The sequence below is a fragment of the Bactrocera neohumeralis genome, chromosome 5 (assembly GCF_024586455.1).
Source record: "Bactrocera neohumeralis isolate Rockhampton chromosome 5, APGP_CSIRO_Bneo_wtdbg2-racon-allhic-juicebox.fasta_v2, whole genome shotgun sequence".
NCBI classification, from domain to species: Eukaryota; Metazoa; Arthropoda; class Insecta; order Diptera; family Tephritidae; genus Bactrocera; species Bactrocera neohumeralis.
Window position 1 is genome coordinate 69053060 of NC_065922.1, and position 10939 is coordinate 69063998.

Sequence of the window (10939 nt, forward strand, 5' to 3'; positions counted from 1 at the left end):
TTGAAAAACAAAAACAATAGCAGAAAAATGTGTGCCAAACATGCCACATGCAACGCGGCGCAGTTTTTTGCGAATTCAATTTCGGTGCCTACAAATACGCAGGAATGCGTCGTCCCTTGTTGGCATGGTGGAGGATAAGCTTATGCTGCACACAAGTCGGCAGGGTGGGTGAGTAGGTGTGGCGGTAATGCTTTAACAATATTATACTTTTAATGTTATTATGTTTGCATTTTACGTTTTTTAGGTAACAAAGCACGTCTGCGTGCGTCAACGAGAGAGTGTAAAAGTGAAATTGACAAAAGGAAACAATTTGTTGCCCTCTTCAGAAGCCAGTTTGCGTTTGAAAGGATGTAATTATTGCTAATAATGGAGGGTAAAGGAAACAAAACAAAAAAAAAAAACAAAAAATAATCGAACATATAAACCCACATTTACACAGCTGTCATTGTAGTGTTCGGATTGACAGGAGATACTTAAAAACAACCCTAATGTTTAACGCGAAACTAAAAATATTTTTTATGAAACATATGTATGCTTTTTATTTCTTTCTACAAATTTAATTTCAAATTGACTTTTTATAATTTTAAAAAATATTGGCAGTTGGCAACTCTATACAAAACATTTTTGTCAATTTTAAAATCTGGTAACTAATCATTAATTGCTCAACTAGAATTCTTTAAAAACACACAAAGCGCAAAATCTTGCACAACTATTGTTTGTTGGCAACCCTATACACAAATTAATATCGATATTGAAATCAATCCATATAATATGAAATTAATCCAACATTTTTCAACAAGAATTCTCTATTTTTTCGCACAGTTAAGTAAACATATACATACATACATACATATGTATGTACATATAGTTATGACAGTTGGCAACCCTATTGCAAAATGTATGGCAGTATTTAAACTGTGTAACTCATCAGTAATCTTCAATTGGCATTCTCTTTCAATTTGTCACAAGTTACGCAACTTTTTATATTTTTGAAAGTTGGCAACTCTGTTCAAAAATTAATATCAATTTTAAAATCTAGTTACTAAACATTCATTTCTCAACTAGAACTCTAACAATATTTTCCAAGAAAAAATATTGCATATTTTTTCACATGGCAACCCTATGCAGAAAGTAATGTCAGTCTGGAAATTTTGTATTTTAGTATTAAACTTTTTATTTAAATTTTTATTTTATATTACGAAAAACATTTTTTATTCGATTTCTATTAATTATAAAGTATAGTAGGTAACCCTATTTCAAAATATGAGTATAAATGAAATATACAATTTTATGTTTTTTTCATTTATATTCATTAACATTCCTACGAAGTGGTGAATATTTAGTCAATTGTTACTTTAGATGGCAACCCTATGGATAGTATGTTCTTATATAAAAATAAAATGCGAGATGGATTGGTTGTATGGCAACCCTATATCTATATCTATATCTATATCTATATCTATATCTATATCTATATCTATATCTATATCTATATCTATATCTATATCTATATCTATATCTATATCTATATCTATATCTATATCTATATCTATATCTATATCTATATCTATATCTATATATCTATATCTATATCTATATCTATATCTATATCTATATCTATATCTATATCTATATCTATATCTATATCTATATCTACATCTATCTATGTATATCCTTATCTCTGTAGCTATGTGAAATATCAGCCGCCATCCTATCATACAACATTGGTCCGGTTCATACTTCAGGAATTAAACTATGTAAGGGTCTGAAAACAGCGGCTACGTTGACTAGTTCATGTTGTCCGAATGGCTGAAAAAACTCCAGCTTTGAGTGTATTCGAATCAGTACTGGGAGAAGCAGAGGAAGAGAAAGATCTCCACTCCGTTGGAAAAACTAGGAGGAGAAGGATCTGGCTACACTTAGAATCTTCAATTGGCGGCACCAAACAGCGAAAAGGAAGAACGACTGGCGCGCTCTTGTACACTCGGCTATAATCGTGTCTACGCCAATAAAGAAGAAGAAGGTACTACATACATACATATATTACCTGAAACCTGACTTACTGCGCAACACTTATTCTTCTAGGTAAAAATTTATTTACGTCGCAACCGATCGTGCGTGTAATGAAATTTTAAAGAAACAGCTGCCAACAGGGCGTACCAAACATACCGACAGACAAATGTAAATAATACATACATACATACATATAATGATAGTGGAGCAGAATTGAAATACTAAAAAAATACACTAAATGAAACGCCAAGGTTCTACTCTTTATCCAGCAGTCAAAACACCACGATCAACAGCACCAACGCAGGCGAACGCAAAGTTTTCAACATTCTTGGTTTTTGTTACTTGCCTTTCCTTTATTCGATACAAGAATTCCTGTTTTTGTTTCTTTACTTACACCCTTCCTTAGCTTGTTTGCATCGAGACTTTTATTGGCGATCGCATTACAACGCTGCGCGTAGCAGACAGGATCACTTGATCGCTGACGATCAGCTAAGCCAAGAGACAACACGAATGCCTTTCAATAGCACTCTACTGTTACTTTGCCTGCTTTTCTTTGAAGTGCTCGCGTTGTAGAGTTCTTAGCGCTCGCTCCATATGTTTTGTTTGTTTTACAAGGATCCCCTGCTGCGTCCTTATTGCTGGTACCACGTATTATTTCCTACTGTTTGTCGCTTGCATAGATAATTTTCAATTTTTCCGCTCTTTTTTTTAAATATGCCTTTGTTGTGAATTTATGACGCATTACAAATTATTGAAGCAGCAGAAAGCGGAATGGAAAATATACGCTTCAAAACAGGATCTAATTAAAGGGATTTGTATATGAATTAAGCCGTAGAAAAATAAGGATTTCATGGGTCGCTGAAATGTTTGCATGACAGCAGGCTGAACAGAGATTGACTATTAGATTTTTAATAGTTCCGGATTGTAATCTAAAACTAAGCCGCCAGTGATATCGGGGAGGTGATTGATCATGCTTGGTTCTTCCAAACTCAGCATAGTACTTAAAACATGTCGGATCTGCTTAGCTAGTCCATATATTTTAATAGATCTGCAGATTTTCATGACAACTGTATTGAACTCGAGATCACGAGATCTCTAAAATAATTCCTAGCTACAAAGTACAAGCCTGTGCTTGAGTGTCTCTAAACTCTGTTACGTTTCATGATCAAACTAAGCTTATATACCTCCAGACAGTTACATACAACTTAGACTCACTATCGTTGTAGCAATGATCATCCGTGAGTTTTAATTAGTGTTCAATGCGGATCTGAAGCCGGAACTCCCACGAATTCGAATTTGGAAAGAAATTAACTCAAGTTTTCATATACTGTGCCAAAATGGAGGAGAAATCTGGACAGAAGTATGACCTTTGCCGCCTTTTTGGACATTCGGACTGATATTTTAAAGTAAAGTATTAGCTTTAGCTAAGTAACCTCAGCGAGCACAAAGCTAACCGCTTGCTCCTGCAATAATGTCTAGAGAACATTATGGATGTTTTATTAAAGGTTGGATCGGATTGCGAGCGTATTGTTGGTTAATGATATCAGGGGGTCTTATTAAGCCATTTTGGATTTCTATAGAGTTTTTCTCGTCCAATGTACGCAAATTTGAAGCAAAAGACGCCATATTTTTCTCTCTTCTCTTCAGTAAGGTTTGCCTTTTCATCATGTAAAGACATACGTTGCAACAACGATTCGAAATTATTAAAACTTACCAACAAAATTCGGAGTCGGTGGCCTCAACTGCTAGAGCTATAAGCAAATATGAAACTATAGTGCTGGAATTCCTTAACTGTACCGGTTTTCAATATGTCTGGTTTCTGTCAAGAGTTGGAACTGATTGGGCGGAAGGTGCAATCACTCTTAGTTCTAAGATGTGTAGTCGTAAGCAATCGGTTCTTTTGAACGGACTATTTATTTTTAAGAAGCTGAAGGTCTGAAGATCAAGCTGTATTGTTTTACAGGAAATATTTGAAGCATGAATTAGTTTTGCGCGGTTTGAATTAAACTTATGAGGTCAACAACTTTAGCTGGAAATTTTTTTGCTTCTTTTTCGAAGGAAACTTCGAAAACTTTGCGGAATTACAGAAATATGAAGTTTTAATAAGTTTTATTGGAGCTATCGATATTTTGCTTTATTAAAATATAATATATTATATATACATACATATGTATATATATATATATTTTTTATTTAATATTTTTTTAATATTTACATATATGTACATGTATGTATGTATATTTAATAATATGCTCAAAATCTTTCGACTTTTTACACGCTTGCCGCGCTCATCTGACCCATTTCTGAACTTAAAAAATATTACAAAATTGTTTGCGCCACAAAACGCAGTTCTCGTGTGACCAACAACAACCCAACGACCCCATGGCGATGCACAACAAATCACCGCGCATGCGTATAGAGTTCAAGGCGAGTTGGTACGAGCATGTACATACATACATAGATACATACATACATATGTACATCTAGTTAAAGTTCACGATCTGCGACTGTGTTATTTATCTGTAAAATATTTTTTTGGTTTGCATGTTTGTTTTTTCTCCTTGGCTCTGCGACATTTTTGAGATTTTTTCCATGCCGTTTCCATTTTTCGTGTTTTATCTTCTTTTAAACATTGTAAATTGTTTACATTTTTACACCTTTATCACAAAATAACGCTGAAATAAGAAAAGCACAACAACAAGCAAGATAATGACCAAGCTACTCTATATTTGAGAAGTGTACTTTGGTCAGTCGGTGCAGTCGCGGCAATCAGATAAGCGGAGAGAGGAAGTAAGTAGGCAAGCGTGAAAGTAAAAGGTGCAGGAAAATCCGTGAAAAATGTCATGAAATATGAGTAGCAGATTTTCAGAAATTTTTTTTTAAGATTATTATTCTTTTTTTACATGGTTACTATCTCACTGCTGTGTTAAGGGTGTTTGTTTTTGATTTTGTTAAATAAATAAGCCAGTTGTAATTCTTGTTTGACTACTTGTTACGGAATTTTTTTTATTTATTTCCTTCACGTCACGTTTGTAAGCATTTTGCTTCCAAATTTTATGCTCTGTTTGTATTCTTTATTTTTTTTTTGTTTTTTTGTTTTGTGTTTTGCAGCAGGAAGTTCGGCAACTAATCGCTTTATTTATATCCTTTTAAAAATCCTGTATTTGTATGTATGAATGTATGCATGTATGCATGTATGTGTATGACATTAAAAACCGTTACATATTTGATTGTTGTAAAGTATATGAGTTCATTGCCCGATTTCTGTAATAAATAATACATAAAACTGCTCATCGAGCTGGAGCCCCACTACTGCGCCTCGAACCGCAGATCGGATAATCGAGATACACAATTACATACATGTAAAGAGATCTCACAAAAACCTCGAGTTTTACTGATCTGGTTGGTGCTTCTATATTCTACACCTAATTGCTGCAGCAATGTCTGAGAATTTGCACTAGGCGAGCTCGACTTATGGGCAGACTCATTATTGTAATGAACCTATACATTGCAATAATGAGTCTGCCCATAAATACCTCATAGTTCTTAAATAAGTTGCGAGTCAAACCGAATCGGTTAAAAACTATACTCTTGCGATATTTCAACGTTATCAGACGGATCTTCAGAAATTATTTTCATTAAGAGCTCGCCTTAATCGTGACTCGATTAGGACTTCCAACTTCAGCAACCTCAAACGCTTTTATACAGCACTGGACTTTATTGGAAGCTCTTTAGAGAGAATACATTGGGCCGTTAGAGCTAAAGAGAGCATGACAGAGATCTTAAATATGCCTGGAGCTCTATCAATCTGGCTCTTATTTTCCTCCAACGACTTCCAAATGATGAAGCTTGGTGGAATATCATGGTCAATGCGGTAAGAAACTAACTCAGAAGGTACTGAGAAGTACACAGATTCTGTGGATGCGTAGCTTGGCTCTCCATCTGTAATCGTTCGCCGGTTTGCAATTTTTTTTCCTCTTATGTAATCTTAGATCGAATGAGAAGCTGTAAAAGTTTGTAATGTCTATATTTTAGTTTCTAATTACGTCCGTCTCTCGACGAAGAAATACCAAATTCTTCAAGTCACTTATGAACCCCTCCCAGCTATATGGTGCAGAGGGATGGAAGATGACAACATCTTATGAGTCGGATACTTGCCGCGGAAAACAGAGGAAGACCTCCACTCTGTTGGAAAGAACAGGTGGAGAAGGACCTCGTTACACTTGGAATCTCCTATTGGCGCCAAAAAGTGAAAAGAAAGAACGACTGGTGCGCTGTTGTAAACTCAGCTAAAACCATGTAAGCGTAACGTAAGCGGTGTTTACGCCAGTACAGAAGAGGATGAGAAAGAAGAAGTATGTCATCTCTAAAAAAAAACTGTTTCCAGCAAATGCTTACGAGAGGAAAAGCTGAGTGTTCCGTTAAAAAGAACCTACTTATTATTGAAATAGATTTATAACCTCATAAAATATATTGTGCACTGAGGCGTGAAGGAGCGGAATTTGAAAAGAATCCAATAAAAGGATGAATTTCAATATAAAATTTACATAACCATATAATTTTCTAATTATTTATAGAGTAGCAACCCGCAAAGAAAAAAATACATACAAAAAATTCCACAATTTTATTTCCCTTTAAAGCCACAAATATCTGAAGGGCAGCTGATCTATTTCCATATGAAGAAATTGGTGCGCAATAAATTTGATGAACAGCAATTTGGCGGCGAAAAGAATAAAAGAAACGAAATGAAAAAAATCACAAAGGATAAATGGTGTTGAGTGGATGAATTGATATATTTACATATCCCGTTGCAGGGCAGTAGTACAGGTAAGTAGACGCTGGCTGAGAAGGTAAGTCTTGTAAAATACCGAAAAGTTCCCACAATTACGTTGAGTGCGGAAGAATTGCTGGCAGCGGTGTAATGAAAAGGGTAAAGCGGATGCGCAAAGCGACTTTAAAGGTAGGGGAAGCATTACAGCCATATGTCAAGGTGCATACATATGTATGTGTACAGGATATAAACTGGTGTACGCAAGGAAGCTGTGATTTGCTTAACAAACAGGATAGTTAAGAGGAAATTTTTTATTAAGATGAAGGAAAGTGGTAGACCTCTCTGTATGTATGTAAGAAGCTGCACAACTGACATAAAGAAGATGGTATATAATAAAAGAATTGTAAGCTCTATAAAGAGTGACTTGATTGACTAACTTGAAGTAAGATTCAGGTCAGTATCTTTTGGAACTGATAAGTACGTCATTAATTCTGCCATCAAGCGCGTTAAAGAAGGTACTAAAGACGTTCTAATCTGAGTCATACGAAAAATAAACTGCTGCGAAATGAGCATCTCTTTAAAGCTGAGCTGTAGACCTGCTTTATTGCACCAGATGGACAGCACTAATAAATGTTTTGAAGGTTAAAAATGTCAACTGTCTCATTATCTTTCTAAAATTTAGTCAAATACTAAATGCCAACTCTGTGAGGCACTCTTTCTGGAAATTCTTTTCGAAGAAATTTCTTAAGATGGTACTTTTCTATATCCTCTCTTAAAAGCTGTGACCTATTCGTGACTCTCTATAAGTTCAACGAACTTTGGTGAAATTGTTTCATATAGACATAATGTATAATGCAACATAGATAAATTTTAAGGAAAATGTCGAGTCAAGGAGAAAATTGTGAAATATCTCACCGATGACGTTAGAAAGCATGTAAAAAGCTCTTACTTCTAGGCAAAAGAGGATTTCAGCCGGTTGAGAAAACTCCAACTTAAGGTACAATGGGCAGCTGGGGTGGAAAAGAATCAGGTTATTCATCAAGGCCCAAGTTCCAACGCCAGAACACAGAAAGACATCTGAAAACCGTCATGTTTCCAATCGGATGAAATTGACGAAAGGGTACCCTCGCCAGCAAGCTCATCAGCTTTATAGTTTCCGGTGATTTTGTGTTGTGAGCAGGCACCCATACAAGTCTAATATGGTTGATGTTTAAAGCCATTGCTAATGAGATCATGCACTCCTTGACTACTTTAGACTTTGGCAGCCACCTCCGTTTGAAAGATCGGGATTCTTTGGGACTTTTTTTGTAATTTGTTTTAGTATTTTTGTAATTTTGTATTTTTTTCGGGATTTGCTTCAATTTAACATCTTTGAAAGAAATTTGACCTTCTCTTTCAGCTTTAGAAACATTTTTTTTAGCAATTTTGTAAATCATTATCTCGGGATTTTCGGCATTCAAGGAATTTTTTCGGTGTTGTTCGGAAAATCTGTAGTAAGTTATTTGTTTTTTTTTATATTTTTGTAAGTTATGATGAATCCCGAAAATTCCAAGATACAAAAATACGGGATTAATCGAAAAATTTTTCCGGGTTTCTTCGGAATTTTCATCAACCAAAATTATTGGAAAACATGCTGTCATAATTCTCATACTCTTTTCCGCTTTAGATCAAACGAAGTAACGACATTACACGAATTCTTAAATCGTGCACTTTGCGACATAATTCTTCATAAAATTAAAATTTTATCTAATTTTCAACGCACGATTTTTGGTGATTTCTTTTATAAAGAACTTCATAGAGTTCACAGATAACTACAATAAGTAACGAAAATAAACCAGGAAATGCAGACAATGCCCAAAACACACTCGCATATGCAGTTAGCACGTGACTAAAACACAATAGTTTACAACAACAACAACAACAATTGACCATTAGCCAACTTCCGAAAATGATATAGCAAATAGTGAGTGCCAACTCGTTGCTTTTTTGGAGGCGACAATAAACAACACCTCTTGAGTAGAAAAAAAAACAACAACAACATCAAGAGAGCAAACTGGCATGTAATCAGAAATAGGGGCAATGCCACAACAACAACAGCAACAAAACTATTTACAACAACAATTTGCCAAACTAATATGCTAGTCACGAACTTCCGGTTTCGGCGACATAATTCAACTTCAACTATGCAACCATGCATTCGCTTTCGGCCAGCTGGGTCCACGGCAGACCGAAACTTGGCAGACATACAGTACATGCGTCAGCGTGGTATATTGCTTGTTGCATGTTTTGTTTGTTCATATATATGATGTGACACGTCGGTTAAAGAGGCAATCAGCCAAACGCTTGACTGCTTTGTCGCGTTGAAGCCCAGGAGCGCTATGGTGACTTGTTTGCTTCGCTCGCTGGTCAATTGCTTGGTCGGTTGGTCGACTGGTGGTGGTAGTTTTCATGTTGTTATTTGTTACTGCCGGCTGGTTGATTGCGTTGTTGTTGCTGTTTTCGCTTTTTATAGTTGGATAAATTCCAACAATGCAGCTGCATTAATAATTCATTGTATATGAAATATATGTTTGTATGTATAGTAAAATAGTAATTAAAAAATTAAAAACAAAAAAATATTGTAGAAATCTAAGTATTTAATTCCGAAAAATTTTCGATCGCAAAAAACTATTACTTATAAGATACTTTACATTAAAACTTCTATTTTTTTCTAAAATCCCGAAATAATCCCGAATTTAAATTTTAAATACTGAAAATTCTGTGCGCCTCGTCCATTTCGGTTAAATATTTTCTAATTTATTTAAAGAATATTTTTAACAAATCCCGAAATAATCCCGAAATTAAATTATCAGTCCCGAAAATTCCGTTCTCCTCAACCGTTTTTGTTAAAAATTTCCTAATTTATACAAAAAATATTTTTTAACAAATCCCGAAGTAATCCCGATTTAAAATAAGCAATCTCGAAAATTTCATCCGTCTCTAAATGTGGATTACTTTTAAAGTTTTACAGATTATTTTTAAATATTTTTTCAAGATGGACGAAATTTCGCGGTTGATAATATTAATACTGGATTATTTCGGGATTTAAAAAAAATTAATAACATTAAAATATACATATATATAGAGATTTTATTAGATTCAGTTAAAACGAGAGAGAACTAAAGTTGTGTGATCTTTCACGCCTTTCCATGGAACAATTAGCTAAGTAACTTCTCTACTGTGTAGTTTAATTTTGGTTACAGTCTTTCGATAATCATTTTGCAATTCCTTTACATATTTTATGCTATTCAGCTCAATTGGCAAACACTCTTCCACGTAGATATACAGTTATACACATCTCCAAAGTAGATATACATATGTACATGTGTATGTATGTAGGTAGGTACATACATATGTATGTATGTGCAAGCGTAACGAATTTCTTCTTTCCAACTAATTGCCGCATTGTTTGATTGACACATATTCTATATGGAAAGGTTTTTAGTGGAAAGCGGCGTTTGCTAATTGTTAGCCACTTCAAAGAAAAAATAGAAACAGCAAATGGTGCAACGAGAGAGGATCAGAAGAAGGTTAAATCTTTTTCAAATGTGCCTCTCAACCATATGCAAGTAGGAAGGCCTGTTGGAAGTCTCGAGTAGTGATAGTTAGAACCATTTGTAGAGTTGAGACTTCACAAAGCAAATGTAAACAGTCTACGATATTTCAGAGAGAGTTCTAAGCGTGTTTTATACATATTTTTCACTCTTGAGAGAACTGCGCTCAGTTCATTTTAAGAACTTGAATTACTTGAAAAGTTACATAATCAATTTCTTATTTCATTATACAAGTATTACAACAATACGCAAATTTATAGACCATCGCCACAGTAATATAATAATTTCGTTTACATGACGAAAGCAATTAATTACTTCTCAACTTGTTCATGAAATAAAGAAAACACTAAAAACAAAGCCTTTAACATTAAAGAGTGATCATATATGTTTGTAGCATAAAAGTATCAGCTTTTATCGTTAATGTTTCGGGACTTCAAATGATTAAATTTCGGGATCCCGAAAATTTTCGGGACTACACCAAAAAAGTTTACAAAAATGTATTTAAATAACAAGCGAATTTATGATATTAAATTATTAAATTTCGGGATCCCGAATATTTTCA